The sequence below is a fragment of the Lissotriton vulgaris genome, chromosome 11 (assembly GCF_964263255.1).
Source record: "Lissotriton vulgaris chromosome 11, aLisVul1.2, whole genome shotgun sequence".
Classification (NCBI taxonomy): domain Eukaryota; kingdom Metazoa; phylum Chordata; class Amphibia; order Caudata; family Salamandridae; genus Lissotriton; species Lissotriton vulgaris.
In genome coordinates this window covers 273,645,620-273,672,627 of record NC_141699.1, presented here as the reverse complement: position 1 = coordinate 273,672,627, position 27,008 = coordinate 273,645,620, and the positions used below count along the sequence as shown (strand labels likewise).

At 46.2% G+C, this 27,008-nt stretch overlaps 1 long non-coding RNA gene across 1 annotated transcript in view; it reads left to right on the top strand.

The window, feature by feature from the left end:
• The window catches only part of LOC147679651 (uncharacterized), a 325,346-nt gene extending 299,180 nt beyond the window's left edge, over positions 1-26,166 (top strand). The window contains exons 5-6 of the long non-coding RNA XR_015300895.1: positions 24,005-24,087; positions 25,954-26,166. This is a non-coding gene — a long non-coding RNA (uncharacterized LOC147679651). The remainder of the gene's footprint in view (positions 1-24,004; positions 24,088-25,953) is intronic.
• The last annotated feature ends 842 nt before the right edge of the window (positions 26,167-27,008 follow it).

The window sequence follows — 27,008 nt, the reverse complement described above, 5'->3', positions numbered from 1 at the left end:
AGATTACAGAATTGATTAAATACCTGGGGAAGCCATTCCTCATGGTTGAATCTACCCATTGACTGTGGCAGAAATTGAAGTACTTCGCCAATGTCTGCAAGAACATTTAGAGAAAGGCTTAATTAGACCCTCAATATAACTGACAGGATCCTTTATTTTCCTTGTGAAAAAAAATCTAATGGGGAATTTAGACCATATTTTGACCAGAGGGAATTGAATACCATCAACAAAAGAAAACATTATCCCCTACCTCTCATATTTGTCAATCAAGTTAAAACCACTAAGATCTTTAAACTTGGGCAACTATGCAAATGGCATGAATGGAAAATGGCTATTAGTACCTGCTATGGACATTTGAGTACATCATCACCCCCCCTTCTGCTTCCAGCATTTTGTGGAGAATATTTTCGAGACATTCTGGATGTCATGGTATATATGTTAACTTATCTTCTGAACGTTTGATATATTCTTCAACGTAGGAATAACATCAAAGCCAGATAAAAAAAAAATCAGAAGATTGAAAAAACATTCACTCTATGCCAAGGCAAAATACATGTTTATTTAAAGTATCAAGCATCTCATTTCTGAAGTTCAGAATTTCTGCTAATTGCAATGGTATGCTTCCTACTAAGATCCAGGGACTCCTGGAAGGGCCGAACTGGGAAATATAAAGGAAATCCAGAGATTATTCAATTTTGCAAATTTTTCAAAAGACTTTTCGAGCATCCCTTATATAATTAACAAACAAAGGGGTAAAATTCGACTGGGGTTCTGAATGAGATTAAATTAATTTATTAAAGGATACTAACATGTTGGCTTCCTTGCCACAGCACTCCAATGATTTACTTCCATTTGTGGTAGAGACAAATGCCTTTTCATTTGCTATTCAACCAGGGGTTTGTAAAGCGCACTACTCACCTGTAAGGGTCTCTAGTCGCTGGGGAGGGTTGCAGTTCTGATCAGTCGAAGAGCCAGGTCTTGAGGGTCTTCCTGAAGATGTGCAGGGCAGGGGCACGTCTGATGTTGATTGGGAGCTCGTTCCAGGTCTTGGCCACGATGTAAGAGAAGGTTCTTCCTCCTGTTTGTGCTCTGCGGATGCGCAGGGTTTCGGCAAGGGTGAGGTCTGCAGTTCCGCGGTTTCTCTAGGCTATTGGGGCAGTTTTGTCTCAGAGAGATACTGAAAACATTGAGTTATATCCTGTAACCTGTAATTTTAGAACTCTGACAGATGCTGAAAAATATAACACTTTATATGATAGAGTGCTTTTAGTCATCAAAGAAGTCTTTACCCATTGAACACATCATTTGAAAGGGGCACATCATAGATTGACTGTGAACCGGCCCGAAAACATCTCCTGTATGTTACCAGTATGATATGTGTTGATGGTTGCTATGCCAGCTGGACACCAGTCTTTTCTTGTTATGATTACATCCTCACATGTAGACATGGCAGTCAACATTGAAAGGCTGAGGCTCTAGCTTGACAATAGGATCTGAAACTTGAAAGCAAATTGAAGATTCCCTACTCACTTTATATCTAGTACACAAAATATTTTGGACTTGGTTAGACAGTCACAACAGAATGGAGCTCAAAAACAATGGGCGAAAACAAACCCTCATCTAGAATCCTTGAAATATGGTGTATTGCATGTGGAAAAGTGTTGTACAGCCCTTGCAAGATCCTACAGACTAAGGGGTCCATTACGATGTCGGGCGGTTTGCCTCCGCCAGGGTGGCGGTGGTCACCGCCGGCCTGGCAGAGGCAAACCGCCCGACATCGCAAGCCCAAATCCCCCCCGCCATATTAGGATGGTGGAGGGGAAGGTGGCGGTGCAAAATACCGCCCACCTGTTTTCCGCCCCGGTCGCCTTGCGGCCGGGGCGGAAAACGAGTAACATGCAGGCGGTGTCTGTCAGACACCACCCGCAATATTACAATGGGCTTTCTTCAATGCCTTTCCGTGGTGGCAATGCCGCCACGGAAAGGCATGCAGTGTTCACTCTGGGGACCCCCTGTGGGCCCCCAGAGTGAAGGCCAAAGGGGGTGGCAAACGGGGGGGTACCTGTGGTACCCCCCCTGCCTTTGCATAATCGAAGAGGCAGGCACCACGCGGTGCCTGCCGCTTCGATTGTGCAAAGGCGTGGTTTTGTTTTTAACATTGTGGAGGGCGGAGCAGTGAGCACCGCCCGCCACAATATTAAATTGAGGAATGTGCCCGCCACTGTGGCGGGCGCATCCTAATGGCAATGTCGGGACCCCCGCCCTTTAGGCGGGCGGTCCCGAGTTCCGCTAGGAATGTGCCCCTAAGATTTTAAAATGGCTCCTCAACTCTACAGCGTTTGGGTACCCAGGTCAGACTAAAATGCTGTAATTAGTAAGCAGAGACTTTTGGTGGTGTAAATTGGGCACTCACATTATAGAATATATAGAGGCTGTAGAGTATGTGCCAAAACAAAAGCCTCCCATGTGTCAGGATGTCAAGAACACAAGAGCAACCCTTATGTCCATATGAACTGGGTAATAGCTAGTCAGAAAGGAACAATTGTTCACAAGGAAGTCATTTGAAGAAAAAGTTTATCACTGTTACAAGTATATGATTTCTTGCGATAGCTCTCTTATGAGCCTGAAAAGAAGGGTAATGTCTAAATGAATTTCAACATTGTAGTATTACCTAATACTTTTAAGGAAGTAGCCCACAAGATGTTTTGGTGAACGCTCACTTTAGCCGAAGTGAGTAATAGTTGTTTGTAAATACAGAAATCTTAATAAAAACACATACTAACACAACACAACATATATTGCTAATGCTTAAGCAAATATTGAGAAATAGAAAAAAGTGACTTATGTGACCCCAGTGAAGTGACCATAACCAGCTTGTACTAAAACACGAAGTGAATGTATTGAGTTAAAATAAAAGTTTATTGGAGTAAGAAGGATGTCTTTTATGATTTTGAATCAATACGGAGAGTATTCTGTGAAAGCTCGCCAGATTCACTGCAAGCTTTCACAGAATACTCCTCACGTTGGGTCCTGCTACTAAAGGAAGTTGACATGCATGCACAGGACTGGATCGATTATCACCCAGAGGCGACCCCCATTACAGATGTCATATTTATTTAATGGTATTCCCACCTGACTACACCAGACGTATTCCTATCGTAAGGGCACAACCGTGAAAGCACTCAATCCTTCTGCATGGTGTTGAACCGATTGCAAATAACTCACCCCGATTCAATGAATAAGGGTGTAAACCATTGGTGAATTGGAAGCCTTATGCCACCAATGACTTAACACTTATGACATGATCCTAAGTGCCCTTAGTCCCCAGAATTCTCCGTCCTGAAGAGACCCCCATTTCCATAGTGGGGTTGAAACGTCGTAGGCAACCAATAAGGATAATCTTGATAGCACTAGAAAATACTATGGTCCTTGATCTGAAATATTGAATCAGAATCACAAAAGACATCCTTCTTACTCTAATAAACTGTTTTTGTAACTCAATACCGTCACTTCGTGTTTTAAATCAGGCTGATTATGGTCACTACACCGGGGTTACATAAGTCACATTTTTTTCTATTTCTCAATATTAGCATTAGCAATATATGTTGTGTTGTGTTAGTATGTGTTTTTATTATTATTTCTGTATTTACAAATAACTATTACTCACTTTGGCTAAAGTGAGCATTCACCAATTCATCTTCTGGGCTACTTCCTTAAAAGTACTAGGTAAATACTACAATGTTGAAATTAATTTAGACATTTACACCGTATTACTCTTCTTTTGAGGCTCATGAGAGTCATTGCAAAAATCATATACTTGCAACAGTGATAAACCTTTTCTTGACATGAGTTCCTTGTGAACAATTGTTCCTAGCTGACTCCAGTGTGTCAGGGGCTGCAGTGTTGCAACCACTTTCTAAGCTACACCAGCCTAGGACCATGATCTCCATATACTTTATTGTTTATTTTACCCCATATCAGGGACATATGACAATCTTGCTTGTGATAGACTATTTCAGAAAAATGGTACACTCCCCTTAAAGAAACTTCTGATTGCAGTTGAATTGGCAGGTATACTTATCAAGCACTTCTTTTGTTTGCATTTTCTGCCAGTGATTATAATCACAGATCAAAGAATTCTGTTCGCTTCCTTTATTGCACTGAATTTATTTAAAAATTCGGTACTAGGCATTTTAAGTCAAGTTACCACCCACAAATTGACAGACAGATAGAATGACAGAATCAGTTATTAGATCATTCCTTGCGATGTTTTTGCTGGAGCATCTGCATGCCTGTTACTGCTAGATAGCACTAGCAGAGTTTGATTACAACAACTCACTACATTTGTAGTTCAGCAGATTTCCCCTTTTCTTCTCCTCTGCCCCTTTTCTTCTCCTCTGCCTACTACCCTCAGAAGATACCCCAGAAAATGTCAGAGTGACATATACCCTATGTGTTCACTTTTTAAAAAGACAATGAAATTCATAAAGCTGCTCAGCACCACTTAGTGAGTCAAAAACTAGTTCCAAATATTTTGCAGATAAACCAGCAGACAAGCTTCTTGCTATCAAGAGTGTGAGAAAGTATGCCTATCCATCAAACAACTGCTATGCCTGGGTCTCACTCTAAGTTTTTAACAAGATTTGTAAGTGTCTTTCCGATTATTGGAAAGGTCATAAAATCCACACTCCAGCTAGCACTCTTCCTTCACAGTGACAGACGTATTCTTTGTGTCCCAATAAAAAGTCATTCTTGTTACTCCCAGTGAACCACCAACTATGTTAGTGGATGGGTCCCCTTTATATGAAGTTGAAGAAATCATTGATTTTTTGTATCTTTTGTGGTCAATTACAATACCTAGTGACCTGGAAAAGTTACGATTTGTCAAATATAACTTTGGAACCAGTAGATTAATACACACCCAAAGGTTAGTAAAGACGTTTAACAAGCAGCGTCCACTAAAACTTGGGCTCAACACTGTTCCTCCAGGATTCATTTTTCAGAGCAGGTACTTTAAGGATTTAGGTGAAACATCAGGTGAAAGGATCCTGGAGAAAGGCCACGTGGAAGTTGAGAAGGGCTGGGACATTAAATGGCTAACTTCATTAAAGCAATAGTTACTGACTTCTGGGTTTTGGGTCACTTCTTGGTGAAGAGAGGTAGGGCACTATTCAGACCTACTGAGAGTCTTAGGCAATGTGTTGGTTAGCCACTTACGCTCTAGGTCGCACAAATAATTATATTCCTCAAACACATGTTTTACTTCCCCTTTCAGCTCCCTGGGTTTCCCTCCATGCTCCTGCTTTGCCTTGTGTTGTGCTCCTCTAGCCCCTCTTTATGTAGAATCTAACCAGAATTCTAGGACCTTTGATTTGTATCCTGGTCAGCTTTGGGCATGTAACAGCACTTCCCACTGCTAGAACTGATAAGCACAATTCCATCTGTGCTATATAGTTTGCTGTTAGAAATGGGGGTCTCTAGTTGGCAGAGGAAGGCACCTTTGTCCAAATAGGGAACCTTTGCTTCTAGTCACGTTAAGGGTGATACACTCCTAAAATAACCCCTGCTCACCCCCTTGGTAGCTTGTCACGAGCAGACAGGCTTATCTCAGAGGAATGTGTAAAGCATTTGTGAACACATACAGTAACACAGTGAAAACACTACAAATGGACACCACACCAGTTTCGAAAAATAAGTAATCTTTATCTACACAAGACCAAACGACAAAAATGCACAATACAGTATTCAAAATTAGGCTTTCAAATGGTAGAAATAGTTCAGTTCAATGCAAGATGTAAATGCTACACTTTCCCAACAAAGTACCTGGGATGCGTCACGCAAAACAAACAAAAGGGTCGCTGGGAAGGTGATGCGTCAGTTTCTTGCTTCTGGGTAGATGATCCGTCAGTTCCTTACTGCAGTGCAGGGGAGGTGATGTGTCGGTTCCTAACCGGAGAGGAGGGGATGCGTTGGTTTCTTACTGAGTTACGGTTACGATACGAAAAGACGGCTTCTCGACGATCTGGTGTGATGCGACAAAATGTCGTCTTTATGCAATGCAACGCCTGGACCTGCTCCCGAACGGTCGCTCCCTCCCTCCCTCCCTCCCTCGCTGGTCTCACGCACTGTGGGCGCCGCAGCTCGAATTTGGGTGACTAGCGCTGTACTTTGTGCAGACGCTGTGTTTACTTTGTGCTTTGTGCTTTGCGCTGTGCCTGTGTGCTTATACTGTATTCTTAGCCCTTAAGCGCCCGATTTTAAATAGCGCTGTGCCTGTGTGCTTACGCTGCATTTGGTTGCCCATTAGCTGACAATACTGACTCTGTGTTGACGCTGTGTTGTTTTCCGACCTGCTGGTCCATTTGCTGCCCCTGCCTCACTTACACTTTCACCCTCCATTTTGTTGGTTGCAGTTTCCTGGCCCGCCCCTCCTCCCCGCTACCGCCTCCCAGCTGCTGCCCCTCCCACCCACGAACACAGGGATCGCCTCGTCCCCTGACCCACTGTGACCGCCTGGACCTGCTCCCGAACGGTCGCTCCCTCCCTCCCTCCCTCCCTCGCTGGTCTCACGCACTGTGGGCGCCGCAGCTCGAATTTGGGTGACTAGCGCTGTACTTTGTGCAGACGCTGTGTTTACTTTGTGCTTTGTGCTTTGCGCTGTGCCTGTGTGCTTATACTGTATTCTTAGCCCTTAAGCGCCCGATTTTAAATAGCGCTGTGCCTGTGTGCTTACACTGCATTTGGTTGCCCATTAGCTGACAATACTGACTCTGTGTTGACGCTGTGTTGTTTTCCGACCTGCTGGTCCATTTGCTGCCCCTGCCTCACTTGCACTTTCACCCTCCATTTTGTTGGTTGCAGTTTCCTGGCCCGCCCCTCCTCCCCGCTACCGCCTCCCAGCTGCTGCCCCTCCCACCCACGAACACAGGGATCGCCTCGTCCCCTGACCCACTGTGACCGCCTGGACCTGCTCCCGAACGGTCGCTCCCTCCCTCCCTCCCTCGCTGGTCTCACGCACTGTGGGCGCCGCAGCTCGAATTTGGGTGACTAGCGCTGTACTTTGTGCAGACGCTGTGTTTACTTTGTGCTTTGTGCTTTGCGCTGTGCCTGTGTGCTTATACTGTATTCTTAGCCCTTAAGCGCCCGATTTTAAATAGCGCTGTGCCTGTGTGCTTACGCTGCATTTGGTTGCCCATTAGCTGACAATACTGACTCTGTGTTGACGCTGTGTTGTTTTCCGACCTGCTGGTCCATTTGCTGCCCCTGCCTCACTTACACTTTCACCCTCCATTTTGTTGGTTGCAGTTTCCTGGCCCGCCCCTCCTCCCCGCTACCGCCTCCCAGCTGCTGCCCCTCCCACCCACGAACACAGGGATCGCCTCGTCCCCTGACCCACTGTGACCGCCTGGACCTGCTCCCGAACGGTCGCTCCCTCCCTCCCTCCCTCCCTCGCTGGTCTCACGCACTGTGGGCGCCGCAGCTCGAATTTGGGTGACTAGCGCTGTACTTTGTGCAGACGCTGTGTTTACTTTGTGCTTTGCGCTGTGCCTGTGTGCTTATACTGTATTCTTAGCCCTTAAGCGCCCGATTTTAAATAGCGCTGTGCCTGTGTGCTTATGCTGCATTTGGTTGCCCATTAGCTGACAATACTGACTCTGTGTTGACGCTGTGTTGTTTTCCGACCTGCTGGTCCATTTGCTGCCCCTGCCTCACTTACACTTTCACCCTCCATTTTGTTGGTTGCAGTTTCCTGGCCCGCCCCTCCTCCCCGCTACCGCCTCCCAGCTGCTGACCCTCCCACGCTCCGCCCCCTCCAACATCCATTTATGGCCAATGTCCCCACGCGCAGCGTCCACGCGCTACGGCCACGCCGAAGGTGCGCCAAAGGTAAGCCCGTCTACGCCCGTCCGCGCCTGGACCGCGCCCAGCGCCAGACCCCCTGCCCCTCGCGCTGCCCAGCCCCCCCGCATTACCTACGATGCCGCCACCCTCCTAGCCCTTAACCCCGGTCGCGCCCCCAACTGCGTCCAAGCCGCCCCTGGACTAACCCATGGACCTTTCTCCTGCTTCTCCTGCAAATTCAGCGGCACCGACAACATCTCCGCTACGACCACACCACAGATTCCCGACCCTAACCACCTACAATGCATCCTTCTCAACACCCGATCGGTCCACAGGCACGCCATTGACCTATGGAATCTACTAGACACCATTTCTCCAGACATCGCCTTCCTCACGGAAACATGGATGAATGCTTCCTCCGCACCAGACATCACCATTGCCATCCCTGAAGACTATAAGATCACTCGCAAAGACCGTACCAGCCACACAGGAGGAGGAATCGCTATCGTCCATAAGAAATCAATCCGCATATCAACCAGCTCTGACGCCAACCTCGCCAACTCCGAACACCTTCACTTCCAGATCCACATCGACCCCAAAACCACACTCAGAGGCACCCTCCTCTACAGACCACCAGGACCCCGCGCAAAATTCAGTGAAGACATCACGGACTTCATCACCCCACACGTGCTCCCCTCCAAAGACTACATCCTTCTGGGAGACCTCAACTTTCACCTCGAAAAGATCAACGACCGCAACACCGCCACCCTCGTGGACAACCTCGCCAACCTCGGACTTAAACAACTAGTCACTTCCCCCACCCACATCGCAGGTCACACACTCGACCCCATCTTCACATCCAGCAACCATGTCTCCTTCAGCCACACCACGGACCTCCTCTGGACTGACCACAGCTGCGTTCACTTCACCTACAACAAACCAAAACCCAGCATCCACCTCCAACCTACCCTGCAAAGAAACTGGAACAAAATCACCACGGACCAAATCTCCGCATCGCTCCTTCAAAACACCCCAGCCCTCTCTTCTAACGCTAACGAAGCCGCCGCCAACCTCACCCTATGGTTATCCAACACCGCTGACACCCTAGCACCACTGAAAAAACGTCAAAACAAACCTGGCAACAAGAAGGCCTCATGGTTCAACGATGATCTCAAGAAGTCCAAGAAACTCTGCCGCTCCCTTGAAAAGGCCTCGAAAAAAGACCCAACCACCAGCACCAAGGACGCCTTCAAAAACGCCACCCGCACTCACCACCAACTAATCCGAAAAGCCAAGAAAACAGCATTCAAGGATCGACTTGACAACAACGCTCACAACAGCAAGGAACTTTTCAACATCGTCAAGGAATTTTCAAATCCCTCGGCCAACTCCAACGACATCACCCCCTCTCAAACCCTCTGCGACTCCCTAGCCTCATTTTTCCACAACAAGATTGCAGACATCCCCAACAGCTTTGACAACCAACCCGGAAACCAACCCACCCTACCATTTGCTGATCATCTTCCCCCCGTGAACACCCTTAACGACTGGAACCCAATCTCCACTGAGGACACCATCCGCCTGATGAATTCCATCCACTCAGGATCCCCCACAGACCCATGTCCTCACCACATCTTCAACAAAGCAGACTCCGTCATAGCACCGCACCTCCGAGACGTCATCAACTGCTCCTTCAACTCCGCCACCTTCCCGGAAGACTGGAAACACGCTGAACTCACCGCCCTTCTGAAAAAACCCACAGCGGACCCCACCGAACTCAAAAATTACCGCCCCATCTCGCTTCTTCCATTCCCGGCCAAAGTCATCGAGAAAGCGGTCAACAACCAGCTCGCCGCCTTCCTCGAAGCCAACAAATCCCTCGACCCCTCACAATCTGGCTTCCGAGCAAAACACAGCACTGAGACCGCCCTCATCGCAGCAACAGACGACATTCGAACTCTACTGGACAATGGAGACACAGTCGCCCTCATCCTCCTTGACCTCTCTGCAGCATTCGACACAGTCTGCCACAGCACCCTTTTACAACGCCTCAATAACATCGGAATCCAAGGAAAAGCACTTGAATGGATCACCTCGTTCCTCACCGGAAGAACCCAGAGAGTCCGCCTTCCACCATTCAAGTCCGAGGCCTCTGAAGTCATCTGCGGCGTACCACAAGGATCCTCACTCAGCCCCACCCTCTTCAACGTATACATGAGCCCCCTCGCGGCCATCGCACGCCAACACAACCTCAACATCATCTCTTACGCGGATGACACTCAACTGATCCTTTCTCTCACCAATGACCCCAGCACCGCCAAAACTAACCTACACGAAGGAATGAAAGAAGTTGCCGAATGGATGAAACAAAGCCGTCTGAAACTGAACTCAGACAAAACAGAAGTCCTCATCTTAGGTACATCCCCCTCTGCATGGGACGACTCCTGGTGGCCGGAAGCCCTCGGAAAAGCACCCACCCCGACAGACCACGCACGGAACCTAGGCGTCATCCTGGATTCTTCACTCTCAATGAACAGACAAGTCAGCGCCGTATCCTCTTCCTGCTTCAACATTCTTCGCATGCTCAGAAAAACATTTCGCTGGATCCCCTCCGAAACAAGGAAAGCAGTCACCCACGCTCTGGTCACGAGCCGACTGGACTACGGAAACACCCTCTACGCAGGTACTACCGCAAAACTCCAGAAGAAACTCCAACGAATCCAAAACGCCTCAGCCAGACTCATATTAGACATCCCACGCAACGATCACATCTCTGGTCACCTTAAAGACCTCCACTGGCTACCCGTCAATAAGAGGATCACTTTCCGACTGCTTACCCACGCACACAAATCACTCTACGACATCGGTCCAGAATGCCTCAACTCACGACTGTCCTTCTACACCCCCTCCCGCCAACTACGTTCTTCCAGCCAAGCCCTCGCCACTGTACCTCGCATCAACAAGACCACCATGGGAGGCAGATCCTTTTCATACCTGGCTGCTAAAACATGGAACTCACTCCCCAATTACCTTCGCCTTACCCAGAACCACCTAGCATTCAGAAAGCAACTTAAAACGTGGATATTTGACAAGTAATCCTCCTCCCCTTCCTAAGCGCCTTGAAACCCTCTGGGTATGTAGTGCGCTATACAAATTCTATGACTTGACTTGACTTGACAATGCGACAGTCCCGTACAATGTGTGCTCTTTGCAGCCCCACGACAGGTGCTGCAACGGTCTTCTCTGTGATGCGTCGGGACCAGGTGTGGATGCGGTGCGCTTCTTCCTGGTTGCTCGGTGAGGCGTCGGTACCAAGTGCGGATGCGGCACGCTTCTTCCCCGTGGCTAGGCAATGCGTCGCAATCGGTGCAGATGCGACACGCTTCTTCTCGTTGCGTCGATCTTCTAGCTCCCAGCGACAAGCAGTCTATAGAGGTCCTAAACAGCAGCAGGCACCTCTCTGCAGGTTAGATTTCCCAGCAAGGAAATTCAGGCGAGCTGTTGGTGAAGTATTTGTGCCCCTGAGACTTCAGAACAGGAGGCAAGCTCAGTTTCAAGACCATGGAGATCTTTTTCTTCAAGCATGTGACAAAGCAAACAGCAAAGTCCTTCTTCTCTTTTCCTTCACAGCAAGCAGCCACTGCAGACCAACCTCAGACAGCAAACAGCACAGTCGCAGTTTTTCTCCTCAGCTTATCTGCCTCGTCTCCTTGGCAAAGGTTTTCTCTTGATTTCCCAGAAGTGATCTAAAGTTCTGGGGTCTGGGTCCCCATTTTTATACACACACATTCTTTGTTCTCTGAAGGCAGAGAGTGTCTGTACCCAGCCAAAACCAGTTCTTTCCTCACTGGTGCAGCTTCCTGGTAGGAGGCGGAGACAGCATTGTTGAAAGCAGACTTGGCCCAGGCAGGTGAAATGAAATCTCCTCCCCCTACTCTAAATTCAATCAGGTCCCATTCAGCCCAGGCCTCACTCATCAGACTGCCAGAGCTGCTGCCTTCTCCCAGCCCCTGTCACTCACAAGTCAGACATTCAATACACAAACTTAGCAGAGGCACACAGGATGGTTAGGAAAGAAAATACCTAATTTCTAAAAGTGGTATTTTCAAACAGAATGTAAAAATCACCCACACTAAAAGGTGCACTTTAACATTCTGAGTTCAAGCATACTAAACTTTATTTTCCTATCTTGTTCCTGGGGCCAGTTATGTTTATAAGATATTCTAAACTAATTGCCCATTCTGGCCTATGGGAACAGATAGCCTTGCAATAGTGAAAAACAAAATTGGCAGTATTTCACTATTAGGACATGCCACACACACCAGGGCATGTCCTACCTTCTACATACAATGCACCCTGCCCACAGGGGTACCTTGGGCCTACCTTAGGGGTGACTAACATGCAGAAAAGGGAAGGTTTGGGGACTGGCAAGTGTGGTGCCAAGTCGACATGGCAGTCCCCGAATGCCCACAGGCTCTGCAATGGCCACATTTTACAAGCTACCTCTGTGGGCGGCACAACCGGTGTTGCAAGCCCACCAGCAGCATTTGATTTACAGGCCCTGTGCACAATCATGAAATCACTAATCCATTACATCAATTTTCAAAAGGGAGCCTTTGCACTTTGGCACTGAACAGCAGTGGCAAAGTGCCCAAAGCATATAGAGCACCAAAACAGATGAGGCAACCACAAAAGATGGAAGGGAGACCCACGCCAATGGTGCCAAGTCTAACATTTGGTTATCAGCAAGATTGCTTAATCATCATCTCACCTCGGTTTTCCAGCCGGTGTAGATCTAGATATTCAATTATATCTATACATAGTGGTGCTGTCCCTTGAAACAGACTAACCTCGAAGGATGGTGGATGCCAGTTCAGTATTTCTCTCTCACTGCCTTTCATGTTCTCCCCAAATCCTGTGTGTGGTGGCAAGTGTCCGTCTTTGCTCACTAGCATAGGCATTCAGGGACAGGAGGGGATTTTAACAGTCTACATCTGAACATGAAACCCTGTGGCATCCCCTCCACAAACAATGTCAGCCAGGTTTAATGCTACAGGCATTAATGCATTGCAAGATCATGTGTTGACCATTGACTCCATGTTCCTTTAATTACATTCGTGAGCACAATTTCATCTTGTTATCTGTCTGAGCCTGTCTTACAGCTGCGAGCACAAGCAGGCCCAGGTTATTTGCGCACTAAGGGCCCGATTCACAGAAATACCTTAAGACAAAATCCTAAACTTAGTACCATTTTGGGATTCACAGAAGGCACTTACTCATTTTGGTATTCACAGAAGGCACTTACTCAATTTGGTATTCACAGAAGGCACTTACTCATTGATGATTAAGTGCCTTCTGTGAATACCAAAATGAGTAACTTACTCATTTTGAGTAACTTACTCATTTTGGTATTCACAGAAGGCACTTCACTTACTCATTAATGAGTAAATGTCTTCTGTGAATACCAAAATGAGTAAGTGCCTTCTGCGAATACCAAAATGCTAGTAAGTTTAGGATTTTGTCTTAAGTTAGTTCTGAGAATCGGGCCCTCACAGAATTGTGAATGTTTCAATTCACGGGGAAAAAAAGATAAGCTGTTAGAAGATACAGTGTGGGAGGTATACAGTGTTCAAAAATGATAAAGTGCAGACTTCTGCCTCAGCTCCTATTGGAGGCGGGCTTGCTCCGTTGAGTGACCTCAACGCAGAGAGTGTAGCCCGCACATACAGTGAAGATGAAGGGAGGGGGAGCTTCTAGAAGTCTCTCTCCATATTACTAAGTAGTATAAAGAAAGAGACCTCTTCGCGCTTTGACAGGAAATCTTCTAGGAGTGGACGCACTGCCTAGAGCCATTTCTCAGTTGAGAGCTCCTGCTAAGACTGTCAACGGGTGCCCCAGTCATGCTGGCACGATGATGCAAGACAGACAGCCAGTGATGTATTATAAGTTCTAATTACCTTATTCTTGTGTACATGCAGTTATCTTTCTATGTATTCATTCTTGTGTACATGCAGTTATCTATCTATGCATTTATCCTCGTTTATATACATTCACTATATGCATTTATTTTACATGTGCATTACTGTAAAAAAAAGTCAAAAAGTAGCTTTATTCAGTAACACTTTAGAAACCATAAAAGCATATGTTAAAAAATACAAATACAAATTTCAGCTGATTCAATAAATACATGATTATTTCAATTAACATGGATTAAGCATTATGTGCTATAAAAGGAGAGATATGAAAACCGGACAGCCACTAATTACATGACTAAGATCAAGAACTCAAGTTCATTGATAGTCTAAATCTTAAAACACATTTTAAAAACAGGGAAACACTAAAAAGGGTAAGCTCATCGTCCAATATTTGCAGTCTTAACAGGGCCGGTCTGCATTGTCCTAGGCCCCAATTTTTAAGTAGGTTGACAATGTACCTTTTTCTAATTAACACCTTCCACGCTGCCGCAATTTTGCGGCAGTGCAGCACTTCCGCAAAACGGGCGGGCTGTGTCGGCCATTGGCCGACGGCTGCACTGGGGAGGCAGTGCTGCTGTTGGCCAATGGCCGACGGCAGCATGGAAGGGGTTATGGTATAAAATTTGCAGAAGAAAATGCAATGTAGGGTCGTCTGTTGTGATGCATCATTACAGGGACAGAGGGGCAGTGTTTCTGACCAGGTGTTTACCTCAGGAAAAGTCACAAGTCTAAAAAAGGTACCCCCTCGAAAACGAGTGAGTAGCATCCGGATAAAACTGCTTAAAGTCAGAAATAAATATTTCTGTAGGCCAGGGCCATCTAGCAACATATGATTGTGGATGACAGTTGATTTCTTGCCTTCCAGTTGCCACCTGCAATCTTCTAGGAGGGTAAGACAGGCTTCTTTTAGTTTCTGCCTGGAGACGCCTACCATGCCAGATGGGTTATCAAAGTAATCCTGGTGGCCTATAGCAATTAAGAAGCGTCTCACATACCTTAACCACTCTATTTTCATGCCCCCTTCGTGAGACATACAATCATTAATAATTTCCCTGTTTAATCCTGTTTCTTTTGAGACCCAGACCCTATGCCTCAACAAGACCGAGCTCACCTTTATAAGGTCCAAAACGTAAACAATACCCAATTTCTTGTGATAGACATATGTGGACATTGACTTTGGTACCGCCAGAAGGTACCTTAAAAATGCGTTTTCACCCGCCTGAATTTTTCTGGAATCCGTAATGCCCCATACGCCTGCCCCATAGGTTACTGTGGACACGCACTTTGCCTTGTAAATGTCAATAAGGATTTTTACTGGTCTGCCTCCTAGTTTTGTAGCAAAATTTCGTACTGCACCAATGGCTCGGGAAAATGCTAGTTTCCTTGCCATTGCCGCGGTGGCTCAGGACCCATTATTGTCGAACTTTATGCCTAAATTTATTGGACCTCTCTGCCGCTTTCGATACTGTCCCCTATGATCTCCTTCTTGGCCGGCTGTCGGACATTGGTATTGGGGGAGTGGTGCTTGATTGGCTTTCTTCTTTTCTATCAGATAGGACCCAGCAGGTTTGGATGCCTCCGTATGCTTCGGAGCAAAGACCTTTGCTTACAGGGGTCCCGCAGGGGTCCACACTTAGCCCCCTTCTGTTCAATGTATACATTACACCTTTGGTATACTTAGCTGAACAGTTCGGGGCTAAAATTTTAGGGTATGCTGATGACACCCAACTGTTGTTTACCTGGCCAGATGACAACCTGGACACATCTACAGTTCATCTGTGTCTGTCCTCAGTATTTCGCTGGTTAACACAGGCCCAGCTGAAGTGCAATGAGGACAAGTCCGAGGTGCTCTTTTACGGCTCCTTTCCCCCCTCATTCAAGAGCACACTCTGGCCCCCAAACATTCCTGGCCCAACAGAGATGGGGAGACCTGCAAAAAATCTGGGCATTTGGTTTACGGAGGATCTCAGATTTGAGTATCACATCAAAAAACTCACCGGCACTTGTTTTGCCACTCTGAAAATGCTCCGCAAATTTTTCCCCCTGCTCCCCAGGGAGGCCAGAGAGTCGGTTGCCAGAGCACTCATACTGGCTCGCCTTGATTATGCGAATGCACTGTTTAGTGGCATTCCGGCATACCTGGTCAATCGCCTCCAAATTGTTCAGAATGCGGTTGTACGCCTATTATTTAACATCCCCAGGTGGAAGAGCGTTCGCACGGAGCTGCGCTCGCTTCACTGGCTTCCAGTAACACAACGCATTCGGTTTAAAGCCTTGGTGCTGGCGTTTCGCGCAATTCATGACCAAGGCCCCTCATATCTGAAGAGAAGATTCACTAAGTACATCCCGGCACGCACCCTGAGATCTGCCTCGTTGTTCAAACTGTCTCTTCCCCGCTTCAAACGCGCCAGACTGGGTGGTATGTCGCTGTCGGTGGTGGTGGCTCGGGCCTGGAATGCCCTCCCTTTCCATCTTCGCTCCATGCCGACAGTCACTGCTTTTAAAAAACATCTGAAAACCCACCTATTCACGAGTGCAGGTTAGGAGGATTCTCTTCTGTCTTGTTTTCTGCCGCTTTGATCCCTTCCCCGCGCCAGGATACTCACAAGTAACAGAGCGCGCTACAAAACGGTTTATAACATAACATAACATAACATAAATAAGAGAAGGTTTTGGTTGGCTCAATCTTTACGCCCTCCAAAAAGATATTGCACCGGACCTTATTTTTCCTTGGGCAGGACATGCAAAATGTCTTACTGCTGTTAATTTTTAGGCCTCGAGCGCCCATAAAATCAGAAAAAGAGTTGAGTGACATCTGAAGACCCAATTGCGTGCGCGCCATTATGACTGCATCATCTGCGTAAAGCAGGATTGGGACTGGCTTCCCTTTGACCCGTGGGTAATCCTGCTTGTTTTCTATCAAATGGGATCCTATGTTGTTAATATACAAATTAAATAAAAATGGAGCCAAAATGCACCCCTGTCTAACGCCTTTTTTAATTGGGAATTTAGGAGTACATTCCCCCTTTATGCTGAAGCAGACTTTTGCTCCTGCGTCCCGGTATAATTGCTTTATAAAATTTATAATAGTAGGATCAATTTCCAGATTTGAGATGGTTTCCCATAAAATTTCATGACTGACGCAGTCAAAAGCAGAGCTTAAGTCGACGAAAGTCATGAAAAGCTTGTCCCCCTTTGCCGCAACATTTTTACCAGTCAAGATTGCTAAATTTAAGCCCTGCTCGACTGTGCCCAAACCTTCTTTAAAGCCGTACTGGTAACTGGAGAGGACACCCATATCCGCAGCCCATGACTGTAGCCTGTTTAAAACCACCCTTCCCGCCACCTTCATTAAAGAATCTAATAAAGAAATGGGCCTGTAACATTTTGGATCTTGGCGGTCCCCCTTTTTAAAAATTGGTATCACTATAGTTTCCTGCCAAGTTGTTATGAAGCCTATGTTGTTGGAGCAGTTTAACACATTGGTCATGAGAGGGTCCCATAATTTATCATTTGATTTATAAATGTCAACTGGAACCCCGTCCGGCCCCGGGGCTTTACCGCCCGAGCTCTTGGCTATTGCTACTTCGATCTCAGAGAGTTCAAAATGTAAATCCAGAGGGAATGCAGCCGATGTAATACTTTCTACCTCTCCTCCACTACTCACTTTAACTCCCCCTGGTAGAGGGTCCATGTCATATAGACTAGTAAAGTGATTGACCCAGGTTGCTTCTTCTATTACTAAGTCAATACCATTATCCTTCTTCTCCTGGAAGAATGGGGCATTAACTGCCTTCCAGAAGCTAATATTGTTTTTCTGGGTGCTAGCTTTATGCAGAGTCCACAACACGGGGTCACTAAAATTCACCAAAACACAGTCCCCCCTGATTGCTTTAGGTGAATATCCCACACAGGGATCACTGCGCACCATCCCGCGAAGCGGGGAGGGGCAGTGAATAAATACCACAAGTAGGCGGGGAGAGAATAGGAAGAGGCACCAGCTGCAGGTGATTAGGGAATGCTGGTCCTCGCAGTCCCGACCTCCCGCTCAGTACTCCACCACAATGCGAAGGCACCAAAGTTCCAAACGATCCTCCGTTGCACCAAGGGTCCTGGTAAAAAATAAATAACTGCGGGCACTCCAAGTCCAGAGACTGCTGCGAGCGGCCCCTCACTTAAGTCTTCCAAATACAGAGCTTGCCAGCCAGTGCTTTGCTTTCCCTCACTACCTCCAGTGGATTCTGGGAGAGAGAGTTCAGTGCAGCTCCGATTTCCCCAACCTCTGCCTATGCGGGAGACATTACTGTAATTTGATATATGGGAACTTGCTGTAATACATTTTCCCCTTCACTTGCCAAATGGGTGTTGAGCTTTGTTCACGTTGTATTTTGGAATTCTAAAGTGTGTAGAGTCCTATTTTGTTCACATTGCTTCCAGGTATTTTAAAGCCTAGCTTAGGTGTTCTGAAGAGAAAGCAAGACACCAGGATAGACAAATGTCTGAGGCCATTTCTAAAGGTGCAGTGATGATAGTGTGCCACATATGAGTTATGCATGTGTACACTATACTGGTGAACAAAACTGTATACAAACATCAATCAAAGTAATTTCCTGACTCTTCAATACGACTGGGATACCCACAAGTTGATAAAGGGAAAACGGCCTACAAACTGGGTGCTAATGTTTTCACCATAAAAAAAACTTTCATGTAGTCAAAAGGGTATAACTCTAATAGTCCAGGTTCTTAGCGAATTTTCTGGTTTATGATTATATGTTAGGACCATAACCATAACCCATAACTCAAAGGACTACATTTCCCATGAGTCTTTAAGCTCAACATCGATGCCCACCAATGGCCTTGCTCTCCCTAGTATACAGTCATTATCAATGAAAACCACTTTGTCTTTCTTCGCTGCTCAGCAGCCAGAAAGGTGAGTTTCCTTTAGGATTGTCCATTTACTTGACTGCAGGGATTACGACGCTTGTGTGATAGGTAATTTCTAGACTGGGGCAGCACTTCGACATCTTTTGTGTTTGGGCTGTTGACCTGGATGGTTCGCGCTCGAGCACAGCCTCCTCTTTCCCTCGTTTCTTCCTCTCACTAAGGCTGCGCCTCACGAGGCCTACCATGCTGGAGGTTTTTAACCCTCTCGCCTTCCTCTTCAGAGGAGTTACCACTATGAGTGATTATTTGGTCAGCAGTGGGCATCCACGGACTGCGTCAGCTGTTTTCTGCGGCTCCCGGCTGCCGCGAGGGTGGGGTAAGCTACAACGTTCCAGGGATTGACGTAGTGACTGGCGCAACTAGAGGGCGCTCATGCTCTCCAAGGTGTCCAGCGCCTCTCATTCATGTGCTCTTCCACTGAGAATTGAAGCACCAGGTTTGGGAAAATTGCTTTCAAGCGTGCTGTGTCCACCTCAGGTTTTTCTGCACAGCAAACTCCATTTGGTGGTCCCTGAGTCCTAGGAGTTCTCAATAATAATATTTATTCTCCACAGTATAAACTTTATCTTACCCGGAGTACGTTTCCTTCATAAAGCCTAAGCTAACATACATGTGCCTTCTATGGTGACTTCCCAAGAGCAGTCTCTAGAGACTGTGGAGGAGGATCAGGTACTGCTGCCTTTTAACGATGAGCTCGTAGATGTCCTAGATGCATCTTTTCAGAGAGCCATTTCCTCGGGTTTTGAATCCATGCCTATGCAACTGCTGTCGCTGGCTGCCAAATCCAGCATCCTACCCTATGGAAGGGATGAGAGAGGACCTTCCCTCCGGGGAGTGGGGGGGGGGGGGGGGGGGGGCTCAAGGGGACCCCTGGATTGTTCTGCTTGCAAAAAGGTCTCTTATAGGATGCAGCAAAATTCCCCTCCTCATGATGCTTGCCTGACCATTCGTACAGTACAGCTCACCACAAACTACAAATGAAGCATTCCCTGCTGTGGCAGGACTAGAAGATATTCGGGCGATTCTCCACCTTCTGGGAGACCGGATGAGGTAGAGGGGTAGAGGTGTCTTCGATGGTGCTTCCAATGCGGCAGGAGAAACTAACAGCAAGCAATACTTTTTTTTCCTCACCAACAATGGGGGGAATGCTTTGCTTTTTCCTGCACAATTGGAGGGCCCTAACGGGAAATGCATGGGTGCTCAAAGCTGTGGCAGTGTTCCCCTTAGACTTTTAATTAGCCCCTTTAGCTTTCTCACAAGAGGTAGATCAGTTGATAGATCGAGAGGTAAGTACCCTTAAGTAGAAGGGGGCAATAACAGCAGGTTCTCTCTATCCCACGGGTTTCCTCAGCACCTTATTTCTGGTAGAGAAGAAGGACAAGGGGTTTCGCCAGTCATAAACCTAAAAAACAAATGGGTGGTCTACTGTCATTTTAAAATGGAGGGTATGCACCTCTTGGAAGATATCCTCCAATCAAATGACTGGCTGAGGGACGCATAACTCCTGGTCCCAATTTTTCCACCTAATCTGCGTTTTCTTCAGTTCAAGTAGAGGCGTCAGATCTATGAGTTCATTTGCCATCCGTTCGACTTTCATCCACGCTGTGGTGCTTCACCAAGGTACCATGCCCGGCCATGAAATGGCTGCGAGCAAGATGAGTCAGACTCATTCTGTACCTCAACAACATTTTTCTGCTGACCCAGGCCCTGGTTTGACTTCAGGAACAACTCCAACTTACAGCTCTGTCCTACAGGGCTGCTGTTTTATCATGAATGACCAAAAGTCCCAGGTCACCCACTCACCCCTGTAGTGTAGTTCCGATAGTACCCTTTCATGCAGGACCTACGCTGTTTACGGATAACATATACTGTGGGCTTGTTGGCAAACTGAGTCTGTACACCCCCACCGAATATGTAAGCCAATGTTTTCGCATTAACTAACTCGCAGTGCTACTAGAATCTCCTGTTATCAGAGAGATTAGTTTGTGCAACTTCAGAACATAATAACCTCAGACTCGTGGAAACAATATACTACTTTTCACCAAGTCACTCGTGCTTGCTTGTTTTGCTCTCAGAGAGATACACAGAAGGAACAGTTGAGCGTGTTTACAATAAGGATTTATTGTACTGTTGTTCTTCTCATGTAAAATAAGTGTGCTGCTACAACTGTAATACAGCAGCAGAGATATAGAACCAGCAGTACAGTAAATAAGAAGAAATTGTATCATTCTACTATTTTGCAATAGTCAAGAACACATACATGATTATAGAATGCATTTATGAAATAAAGTACGTACTCCTGTCTAGATGTACCCAAGTGTACCTAGCATGTGTGTGGGTGCGATAGAGCCTATGCCTTAGAACCTAAGTCTAAGAGCCAAGAATCCCACTAGGATTTAGTCGAACATCTATACCTGAATAGTGAGAGTGTGGGACTTCATCCTGGACTTGAGTTGGACACCCCGCAAGGGATCGTCAGACCACTGTCAGCTGGAGCGATAGCATGCCAGAGCTGCAGCGTCTCTGGTCAGTGTGTCGGCCTTGAAGTCTTGGTTCCCTCTTGCTTTCCGATAGCAACAGGTGCTGTAATTATACAGCCTATGTGCGTATGTTCCCCATTGTTCAGTATGAGGATGACGTTGGGGATTAAACCTTGTGCGTCGATGGGAGAGGTGAAGTGGACCTCCTGTAGTGTATACTCATAAATTATTCATAAGTGCTAAGGATGACGTCTTAGCAATATCAATTGGGAAACCCCACCCTAGGTGAAAGGTTTAGTCCATAAAAGGCTACAGTCTTTATAAGGCGTTATGTCAATACAAGGCAGTCTGTCCTTATTTGGAGTTTTGTCCTTATAAGGCTCGTTCATATGAAATGACGGGGAGATGATGTAGGGAAAGTGTACGATGTTCCCTAGACCTATATCAGGGTACTGATATGAAATATAATACCATGAATAGACCTCCTGGGATTCGCCATCCACTTGATCCAACAGTCACTGAGACTACTGAAGAGAAAAATGTCCTTGACCTGCAGAGAACTTCGAAAAGCATTGCTGAAGAGCAAGATTTTGCTATGATATCTAGCCAGGGTTGTAGGCCTACTGGCATCCTCCCTACAAGCAATTTTTCTGGGACCCATATAGTACAGGGCCCTTCACAGACTGAAGGCGATGCATCTCAGATGTGGCCTAACTACAAATGAGGAGATTTCCCTCAACCAAGAAGCCCAGTTGGAGATTGAGTGGGGCATATGCAGGCCTGGAATGGAAGGTCCATATTTGGAACAACTCCGGAACTTATCATAATATCGGATTCAAGCCAATTAGTTTGCGGGGGCCCTCAGCGGGGATACTACCACAGGCAGTCCAGGGTCAGGCGAAGAGGAAACTTTCCAGGGCAACTGCTTGGAACTTCTGGCTGGTTCCGTCACGGTAAGGAGTCTGGTGTCGAACAAAGTGTCCTCTTCCTTTCTACTGAAAATGGACAACGTATCAGCAGTGTGGTATGTAAATTGCCTGGCCAAACACATTCCAAGGCACTGGCGAACTTCGCCAAGGACTTCTGGCAGTACTGCTTACATCACAAGATCTCGATGAGAGCTGAGTACTTTCTGGGGAGACTGAATCAAACAGTGGACTGGCATTCCAGACATCTGAAAGACTCCAGTGCCTGGCAGTTGGATCTGTCGTTCATGCAGGGTCTGATGAAGGGATAGGTGGCGTGCCACATCGATCTGTTTGCCCTGTGGTTACACCATCAACTCCATACTTGTTGAGCTGGCACACAGATCCCTTAGCGGAGGCCATGGATGCGTTCTTACAGGATTGAAGCCAGATAATGGGGTACACTTTTCCACCTTTCTCAATGATCAGCAGGTCAGGAGATAGTAATGGTGATGCCGCTATGGAGATCACAAATCTTGTAACCAGTTCTTCTGGAACTTTCTATGGATTCTCCAATCCCTCTTCCCCAAAATCCTAACCTTCTAAGGGATGCTCACGGCAACAAGCAGGGACACTTCAACAAATGACGTGGAAGATTACAGGTCACGCTGGGAGATCCCAAGATTATCGCGACCAGGTGCTCACTTTATCAAGAGAACGTGGGTGGATACGACAGTCAAGTGGTACAAATCTGCATGGAACAGATGGTCACTCTCATGTGTGCCAAGGCGTCTGGATACAGTGGAGACAGATGTAGTCGCCGTAGTTAACTTCTTTTCAGTTAGCCAAAAAGGGCTTAGCCTACAGGATTATCAGTGCTTGCCAGTCAGCCATCTCGTCGGGCCGATTTCCTTTTCAGCCTGGCAGGGGAACACCCTTTAGTGTGTAGAGTGATGTGAGGGATCAAGTTATCAAGACCACCCTGTTCCCAGATATTCCTCTTTATGGGATATGAAAGGAGTCCTTAAGCTTCTGGAATCTTGGCAAGACAGTGAATTCCTTTCCTTGCAGGTAAGTTGGCAACTTTACTATGCCTCATATCTTGTAAATGCATCTCTGACATCAGATCTCTAGATATATCTGCCAGAATTTTCTCCTTAGAGTGGGTGTCCTTTTTTTATTTTGAGGAGAAATGAATTACTATTATAGCAGTTCACTACCTTGCTTTTCCCCAGCATCCAAAGTTATGCATAGTACAATCTCTAAGGGCGTTAAAAGCTATGATGGAGGAGTTTCACCCTCCTGGAATTACAAAACTTCTCATAGCTCTCAAAAAGCCTTTTAAGTCAGTTTCCTCTCCAAATACCGCTCACAGCTTGAAGTGGGTCATGCATTTCACCAGGGGGGCTACGGCCTCCAAAGCCTTTACACTAGGAGTTCGCCTGGAAGACATTGTGAATGTGGCAGACTGGTCCTCAGAATCTACCTTTAAAGCATTCTAGTTCAAACCTGTGTGGAGTATGGCTTCTCCGGTGATCAATTTGTTTTAAACTTGCACAATCTGAGCATCCGGTCCTGAAATAGAACGTAACCTTTCCTAGCTCATTTTAAGGAAAGTTTCAATTATATAAGGACATGGAGGCAAGGATTATCCCTCCCTGCAATAATTTCATATTTCAATTTACCCACCCTAAATTCATGAATGGTACTCACCTTAGGGATAAATATTTTTGATATCTTATACATGCCATATATTTGGAACCATTATGAGACTTGTTTAAGACCTTGAGCACTGTCATGTTGGTACAATTTGCTTTAGCAAACCGTACATTTATAACTTTACTTTCCTTTTCACTAGGAGATGAACAGAAGCGAGAGTTTTCAATCACAGGAGGATGGCATAACATTTGCACGAAGAAAGAAGTGCCTTTTCCTGATGAGGTCTGTGTACCAGGGAGAGCAAGGCCTTTGGTGGAAATCAATGTTGAGTTTAAAGACTCATGGGAAATGTCATTTTTTAAGTTATGGGTTATGTTTCTTTTGGCTGCTGAGCTAAAATACAGGAAAGAGAAATGCATAATCCTTACCTTCGTGTCCTTAATAGAATTGAAATTTTCCTTCACGTTAGCTAGGAAATTTTACATACCACATAAATTTGGAACAATAGAAGCAAAGTGCACAATTTTGGCGTTTTGCACTGGAAATAAAAACCTGGGATGGTGCATGAAACTTAAAATCGCTGCACTGCTTTTATAAACTGAATGGTTATACCAAACTTATGTAGTGCAGCTCAAAGTAAGACCAACTGGTGTGTTTAATCCTTTAACCATGGGCATAATTCCCCTCTTGTGCGGGGGGAGGGGGGCCATGTGCGGCGCAGCGGTGCTCATGAATCCGCCCACTCCCATTGAACGTGCACACAGGTGTGGAATTCACCTGGCGGGGGAGTGGCGCAGCCGTTATGACTAGCCCCCAGCTTGTCATGAGTACAGCTCCACTGTGCCTCATGACGAGCTGGGATCGTCATCAGCAAGCAAGGGGTTAAATGCATAGTCACACCTACCTTAGGACAGATACAGAAAGAGTGTCCTTAAAACATATGCCTATTATTGAAAAAATAAGAAAATCTAGCCTGCGCACCTCTTCTGTGCCATGAATCTTGATTCTTGTTATGGTGTCTTTTGTGAATGGGTAAGGCAATCTGTAGTGGGGTCTATGAAGCTTCGTCTTCTGGTCACCACAGGGGCAACACTGAGGATATTTCTACCAGTTTATTTTTTTTTACCTATCACCATGCTTTTGTTTTAAGTAAGTAGTGACTGGTGAATCTAGAGGGGAAAGTGAGACTGAATAAACATTAAATATTAAACAGATGGCATCTTTGCAGATCATTTCTCGCCTGCCAATATTTTGAGGTATAGAGATGCAAGATTGAATAAATATAAACTGGGTCTCTAATGATTTGTCATTTCTGCTCTTAGGAGTTTTCCCCTGCACAAAAACTCATTTGTTAGTCTTGAAGAGTCTTGTTCTGTATGAGTCCTATACCAAATGCAGGGTTGGAGTTCTCCAAGGGCCAGATTCCTGTGGCGCGGCAGTGAGAGATCCAGCCACCACCACACTGGCAGTCCGACCGCCCGATTACGACTCGAGCAGTGGGGCTGCGCATTAGGACAGCCAGGGAATCACTGTTTCCTGGGGCAGGTAAGGTGGTCAAAGGCCTCAGTTTGCTTGCTGTAGCCGCCACAGTCCCGCCAAGCATATTACGAGTTTCCTCTTTGCTAGGCTTTTCATGGTGGTTCCACCGACATGAAAAGCCTGGCAGAGAGAAAACAAAGGGGCCCCTACAGGGCCCCCCTGTGCCTCAGACATATGTGAATGCACACAGAAGGGCATTACATGTGCCTCCATGTATGCATACACACAGGTTCCTGCACTGCATGGACTTTCGAGTCCATGCACTGCAGGAACCTTGTGAGGCGTTCCCATTGCGGTGCCCTTTTAAAAGGCACCACCGCCTTTTAATGGGCACTACAGGGGCAACCGCCTTGCCACCAGACCACTATAAAGTAGTAATCTGGCCGGCGGCGGCGACCTTAGGCAGATGGATAGCCACGCCACCTCTCTGCTGTAAGGTCGGAATCTGGCCCTAACTGTTTCCATTGCCAGCTGGAGTTATACAGTATGCTATTGCTTGTCAGGTGCTCCTTTGCTGCTGCATTAATCAGTTTTGTTATGCGCTGCCTAAGTTTATAAACTACACAACTAACTTTGTCTTGTGTTGTGTGTTTCTTTTCTTTCATTTAGGTAATCAATAGCCTGGAAAACGTTGAGTCAACAAAAACAACAGTGGAGTCGATGATTTAGCTAATTGTCCTAGGATTCTACTAAGGTTCATTTTTCATTTGGAATGACAGCTTCACCTAGCTTGGAAATTTCAAGGATGAGGCAACATTGTAGAGCATAGCAGTGCTGGAAATGTGGCGGCTGGATCTCATTAAAAACAACAGAAACAGTGTTTTTCCAGTGTTTATGGAATGGTTTGCTTTAATTATTGCTTACTTTCTGTATGGTATATAGACAGTGTACATACAGCAAATATGAGGCCCAAATACATTTTTACAAACCAAACTTATTGTAGTTACCCATAAAATACTTCTCCAGTGAGTCTTTCGTCATGCACACTCACTCTTTCCCCCATGTAAACCTTTATCTGTGAAAAGACTTTCTCAACATTGGCACTGGAGATGGGCAACACCAAAAAAGCCATTACACAATTTGCTAACTCTGGCCACTGACATGGCTTTCCACGCCAATACTGGTGAATCTAAAGATTGTGATTCTCTTGGACAGGTTCTGCAACAAATGCTTTGAACTGGGCGCATATGCCCTCATAGTTAATGAAGCAGTCAACAATGAAGCACCACTTTTCAAAGTCCAAAGAAAATTCCCCTTTATGGAAGGAATCTAGAACTTGCATAATGTACTTCAGTGAGGCTTCTTTTACTTCAAATGCCATGGTTGGTGAAGGGGCATTTCTATGCATCATTGCAAGCATTTTCTCATACATTGTAAAATAAATTTCCTGAATTGCTCCTCAACATTTCTTTGCTTACCAAGTGGTAAGCACTGTAACATGGAACATGTTGCATCGCCAAAGCCTCTAAAACTGTCGCCCGCCCTATTCTCAAGGAGATGTTTCACATCTACACCAATTATGCTGGACATTTGGTAGACCAGGGTGTTTTCAGACACTAGTTTTTTATTTTATTATGTCCACTACAGGAGCCATGTTTTCCTGTAAAATGTAAGAATGCAGTAGAGTGTACTTTTTTCACATTATTATCAATATGCGACCAAAT